Source organism: Piliocolobus tephrosceles, chromosome 6 (genome assembly GCF_002776525.5).
Source record: "Piliocolobus tephrosceles isolate RC106 chromosome 6, ASM277652v3, whole genome shotgun sequence".
Taxonomy (NCBI): domain Eukaryota; kingdom Metazoa; phylum Chordata; class Mammalia; order Primates; family Cercopithecidae; genus Piliocolobus; species Piliocolobus tephrosceles.
The window spans coordinates 15,936,633-15,942,873 of NC_045439.1; the positions used below are offsets into that span (position 1 = coordinate 15,936,633).

At 53.7% G+C, this 6,241-nt stretch overlaps 1 protein-coding gene across 1 annotated transcript in view; it reads left to right on the forward strand.

The window, feature by feature from the left end:
• Positions 1 to 1,671, forward strand: part of TTC7B (tetratricopeptide repeat domain 7B) — a 296,302-nt gene extending 294,631 nt beyond the window's left edge. The window contains exon 21 of the mRNA XM_023205448.2: positions 1,657 to 1,671. The gene's annotated coding sequence lies outside the window, so the exon portion shown is untranslated. The remainder of the gene's footprint in view (positions 1 to 1,656) is intronic.
• The last annotated feature ends 4,570 nt before the right edge of the window (positions 1,672 to 6,241 follow it).

Sequence of the window (6,241 nt, forward strand, 5' to 3'; positions counted from 1 at the left end):
GCGGGTGCTGCCCAGGTGTTCACACCTGCTGTGTGCTGAGCCTGTGCAGGTGCTGGGGACATGAGGACCCTGCCCCAAGGAGTGTTCAGCCCTGGAGAGGGGCTGATGGCTATGCAGGTTACCATGGAGCCAAAGTTCTCAAATGGGGGCAATTGTGTCTCCCAGGGACCATTTGTCAATGTCACAATTGCCAAGGGATACTACTGGCATGTAGTGGGTAGAAGCCGGGGCACTGCTAAAAATGCCACCATACACAGGACAGCTCCCCACCACGTGGACCTATCCAGCCCCCAAATATTAACAGGGTATCTCAGGACCACCAGCGTGCTGCTGGGGAGCCAACTTCTGCCTGGTCAGCTAACTCCGCGGTCCCGGGGCCCGGGGAATAGCAAGGAGCAACTGGAGACTGGCACATGCGATCCCCTCTCATGGTGCGACGCTGCCTGATCAGGTACCTGCGCTTACTCATCAGGCCGCCCTCCCGTGGCCCTAGAGAGTGGCTCGTGGTCTTTGGCTCTAGGATAGTGAGAGCCTGGGGGCCATGGGAGGGTCCAGACCTTTTCTTAGGCTCTTCAAGTCCCAGCACACACACGGGGAGCGGCTCTCCTCTCAGGGTGGCTGGGGCCCTACTGGACTTGGAGAGATGCAAGCCCTAAACAGGGGGCTTTCTTCATACTCAAGCATCCAGCTGCCTCCTCTGGCCTGTGTCTGAAAATGGACAGGAGGCTCCCGCCTGTGTCCCCACTCCAAGACTTTCCTGCCCAGAGCACTGAGGCCCGAATAAGAACCACCAAACAGGGCAGAGGCCAGATCAGAGTCCACACCTTACCTTACTTTTTTGAACTTCCCTGTACCTTCCAGATAAAACCTCCATCTGCCCTTCCAATGATGTGACTTTGCTTCAGTTTGCTTTTTTCTTTTTCTTTTTTCATTTTCTTTTTCTTTTTTTTTTGGTTTGAGACAGAGTCTCGCTCTGTCGCCCAGGCTGGAGTGCAGTGGCGCAATCTTGGCTCACTGCAACCTCCGCCTCCTGAGTTCAAGTAATTCTCCTGCCTTAGCCTCCTGAGTAGCTGGGATTACAGGCGTGTGCCACCACACCCAGCTAATTTTTGTATTTTTGGTAGAAATGGGGTTTCACTATATTGGCCAGGCTGGTTTTGAACCTCTGACCTTGTGGTCTGCCTGCCTTAGCCTCCCAAAGTGCTGGGATTACAGGTGTGAGCCACCGTGCCCGGCCAACTTGCTTTTCTAACTGCCCCCCTTGTTCCTCTCAAAGCCCTGGACTCTTCGAAGTCCCTGCCCTCCTGCCACGGAGCCCACCTCCCACCACATCAACATTGAGTCTGCCTCCCCGACCTTGTCCCCACTGACAAGCCCAAATTTCACTGTTTCCTCTTTGGTCACTCATGCCCCAGTGCTTCCGTTCAGCACTTACTGCATTTGAAATTCAAACAAAAGAAAATGGCTTTAGTAAACTTTTTTTTAACCAAAACAAAATCTTCTTGTACTTTTTAAAAACACAGAAAAGTATAGAGAAGAAAACAAAAGCCTTAAAATGCTTCACTCCTAGAAAGCCGCCGCTAACAGCTGGAGAACATCCCTGCCCGTGTCTCCGTGCGAATACACACCAATAAATCCATGTTTCCAACTCCACAGAAGCGGGATCTCTGCGGCGGCTGCTCGTTCATCCTTCAGTGTGACACGGAGAACCTTTCGCGTCAATACAAACACCCGTGCGCTCGCTGACCCAGTCGCGGGAACGTATTCCATGGGATCCACAGATTGTCATCGAATTCTTCAGTTCCCAGTTAATGGACATTTAGATGATTTCCAACTTTTTATTTTAATAAACAAGACAAGATTGTCCAATGTATACTTTGAACCAATGGTAATCATAGAGTAATAACTACAGTGCATTCAGCACCATTTACACGCCTGGCATCCCTCGAAGCACTTTATACGCAGTAACTCATTTACTCCTCCCGACAAACCTGCAAGGTGGGTTCTGTTAGTGCCCATTTTACAGACAGGTAAAGTGAGGCATGGAGTTTATGCTAAAGGTCAAAAGTTAGTAAGGGGTGGCTGGGCACGGTGGCTCACGCCTGTAATCCCGGCACTTTGGGAGGCCAAGGTGGGCAGATCACGAGATCAGGAGATCGAGACCATCCTGGCTACCACGGTGAAACCCTGTCTCTACTAAAAATACAAAAAATTAGCTAGGCATGGTGGCAGAAGCCTGTAGTACCACTCAGGAGGCTGAGGCAGGAAAATGGCATGAACCTGGGAGGTGGAGCTTGCAGTGGGCTGAGATCACACCACTGCACTGCAGCCTGGGCAACACAGCGAGACTCCGTCTCAAAAAAAAAAAGTTAGTAAGGTGCAGAGCCTTCATAACCAACTTGCCCGTGCTGGGGAAAATGTTTCTAATCTTTTCAGTAATCTAATGGGGGGTGCAGAAAATCTCAATGTTGCTTTTATTTTCATTTTTGTTACTCATCAGGTTGATTTCTATTTTTGATTTTTTTCTAAGTGTTGATAAGCATTCTTTTTTTTTTTTTTAAGAGATGGAGTCTCCCTCTGTCACCCAGGCTGGGGTGCAGTGACACAATCATAGCTCACTGCAACCTCGACCTCCTAGGCTCAAGGGGTCCTCCTGCCTCAGCAGCCTGAGTAGCCAAGACTACAGGTACACACTGCCACGCCCAACTAACTTACTTCTATTTTTATTTAAAAAAAATTTTCTGTGTAGAGATGTGGTCTCACTGTGTTGCCCAGGCTGGTCTTGAACTCCTGATCTCATGTGATCTTCCCACCTCGGCCTCCCAAATAGTTGGAATTATAGGCATGAGTCACTGTGTCCAGCCTTAATTCTTTAATGAATTACTTAGTCACGTCTTTTACTCATTTTTCAACTGAGGCCTTCTCAGTTTATTGATGTATTACAGTGCTTCATATACTGTGGAACTAGCCCTTTATTTTAGAGAGGGAGGCCCTGTGGGCAGGGATTGCACCATTCTCACCCCGTTTTCCCAGCCTGGCATGGAGTTGGCTGCCAGTACCTGGGATTCCAGGAGGTGTGACACCTTCATTGTTCAAAAGGGGGCTCTGGAAGCTCTTAGCACTTGACAGGGGCCCGACCGATTTATCATTGACTCTAATGTCTGGTCTGCCCCCTTGGCCCAAATAACAACTCCTTCTGTTTGCTCAGAGCTTGTAGAGCTCATAGAATGAACGTCCTCACACACTCATGTGATTTGATGTGCACGCAGCCAGGTGAGCCAGGCGAGCCAGGCATGATGCATGAGCCCCTTGTTAGAAATGAAGAGACCGGGACTCGTAACACAAAATACTCCAAAGCTCCCATGGCCGAGACTGACGTCCAGCTCGGGGCTTCTTGGTCCAAGGCTCACCTGCTCCATCTCTGAGTGACAAACTCAAATCAGGGGTCTCTCTGAGGCCCTTGTTTTGCTTACCTTTGCAAACCTTAGTTTGCTGGTCAGAAGAATGGGGTGGAATTTTCTGCCTGCAGAAGACAGGGACCTCTAAAGGCCTGGCTCCCCGACACGCCTGGAGACTGGCACACAGCAGGCCTTGCACTAGCCCGGTTCCGGCCCCGTCAGGCCAGGGCTGTGGGCCAGGCCAGCCTGCCTCTCAGAGAGCTCCCAGCTGGGGCTGAGCTCAGGGAGGGAGCGGAGGGAGCAGCGAGCAAGCAGCGGGCAGCACAAGGGCCCCTTTGTGCCTGTTGCTAAGGGCCCGGCTGTATTTACTCAGCCTCAGTAAACAGGAGGTGCTGGAGGCCCCGCTCTGTTATGACAACTTAAAGAGCATTTTCTTTCCTTCCTCAGGCTGCTCATGCTCCAGGTAGCTCCAGGTGAGTCCCCACAGTGGAGGGGCTTCTCCAGGGCTGAGCTGGAGCCAAGTGGTAGGGCTGGGGAGCATCAGAAGGGTCACTTGGCTCAGCCCTCGAAGCTCTGATAGGGATGCTGACACTGGAGGGGGTCCCGGGCGCAAGGTCACAGAGGAGGGTCAGGCCAACACAGGCCTGACAGCTGCGGTCTGTCTGTACAGAGCTGATTTGGGAAGCGTCCACCTGTCCCTCACCCGCTGGTTGTCAGCGTTTGGCTAAGTCCCCAGGCCATTCCCTGGGGAAATTAGAGGGAGGCTGCCCAGCTCACCTCCACCCAGAAGTTTCTGGAACCAGGCCCTTGGAGGCAAACAACCTGAGCCATGGTCATTTTTTAAGGGTCTTCATGTCTTACCAACACATGGAGATCACTTTATAAGAATCACAATATTGTTTGTAATGCTTACGATGAACCAGTTCCCACTTCCAGCCCCCGCTGGGGCAATAGCCTAGTGGTAGACACCAAGTAGATGCAGGATTTATTTCCAACACATCCAGGTTCAGGGGCCGTAGGAGGTGCGTCCTGTGATGGGACCCTTCCTGGCGGCTGTGAAGCAAACTGCCTCTGGCCCTGCAGACAACGTGGTTGTGCCTGAGGCTGTAACCTCCTTTGGGGAGAATGTCAAAGGCTTATGTTTGAGGCCCTCAGTGAGCGGAAGCCTCCTGTGGCAGGCCCACCCCAAGGCAGCCGGGGCTCCTGTGTGACCCTCAGCCAGCGCCCACCCGCTCTGACTGCCTTCCTCCTAGGGAGGGTGAGCTGTGCTGGGGCTCTGCCTCTCCCCACACTGAGGGCTCGGGCGCGCTGGGGTGGAGGCTCTGGGGCTCCGCCTCTCCCCACACTGAGGGCTCGGGAGCGCTGGGGTGGAGGCTTTTCTGGACTGGAAACTGATCTCCAGGAATCCCCATGACCCCTGGGCAGGTGCCTGGGGGCTTCCGCCAGGCAGGGCGCTTTTCCTGCTGGAGTCCCGCCCTCTCCTCCTGCCGCACACAAAGTTCTGTGTACTTTGGTGTGGCCTGGACTCCAGGCAGGGAACCCTTTGGGGAACCGAGCTGCTGTGTGGATTTCCTCCACGGTGGGGACAGCCCATCCTGGGGAGGCCTCCTTGCCCCAGGGCCACCTTGTCCTGGCAAATAACCCACAGCTCAGGGTTCGGCCTGGGGTGGCTGCGATCCTGGCCCCGTGTTCTGTAAACGAGCCAGCTCTGGCTCCCAGCCCGGCAGGGGGAGGTCAGGGGCATGCAAGAGCACACAGTTCCCCTCACCTGGGTTGGTGCCACTGGGCTTGCCCCCAGGGGAAGCTCACCCTGCAATCTGGGGCTCCCACCGGACCCTGCACTTACCCCTCAGCACGTTTTTCTGGCAGAATCAAATCGTGAGGGTGGGAGCTTCTGAGTGAGCCTCAGACAGAGGATGAACAGCAAGGAGGGGGCAGGGCCCTGTGGGGCTGAACCCTCCCCCAGGCCCAGCCCTGGGCCCCCAGAGCTGGCCTTATTGTCCCCATTTACAGATGAAGAATCTGGAACTTGCAAGGCCCCAGGGAGCATGGGGGAAATGTAGGAGACAATGCTGTGTCTGCAGATGAGCCTGGAACAACCGTGTGCCCCGGGCCCCGCAGCTGCCTCTCAGAAGGAAGCCGAGAGCCCCACGTGACCATCCATCAGCCTCGTGACATCAAGCACGTTACTCAACCTCTCTGGGCCTCAGGGTTCATAAATAGTACCCACCTTATGGGGTTTCGGCAGTTAGTGAATTCATACTTTTTAAGCACTTAGCGTAGTGCCAGAAATAATCATTACATACATTTCTCAAATAAAGCAAATATACTCTAATGGGATGATGACAATGAGAATGGCAACTATTATAGGATGAAACTGTCTTGGGGAAAGCAAAACAGCTCAAGCCTGCAGACCTCAGAGAGTTCTTCCGCTGAGGTGCCTCTAGGGTACCTGGATCCTGGGAAAGGGGTCACTGCCTCAGGTGGTCTGGGCTGGACCGGTCCCTGGGCCACTGTCTGGGAGTTCTCTGAAGGCCAGGTGGCTCAGAGCCTTCCTCCTTGGCCTTCCCTGACCCCTGCCTGGCCTGGCAACTCACCCCAACGTGCTGTTAAGACCTTTTTCTCCTGGGCACTCAGCCCTGCTGCGGGTGTGACGTCACAAATCGATCAGCCTCTGCTAACCTGACCCAGGTGAGATTCTCTGTGTATGGCTCTGTGCTGGGCACAGGTGCTCGCAGGGGACACAGTGGAAGGTCCAGCCATCAAGGTGCCCAAAGGTGAAGGGCACACTGATCCGAACACACATCACCCTGCCTGGATTTCTCCTTCCTTCCTTCCTTCCT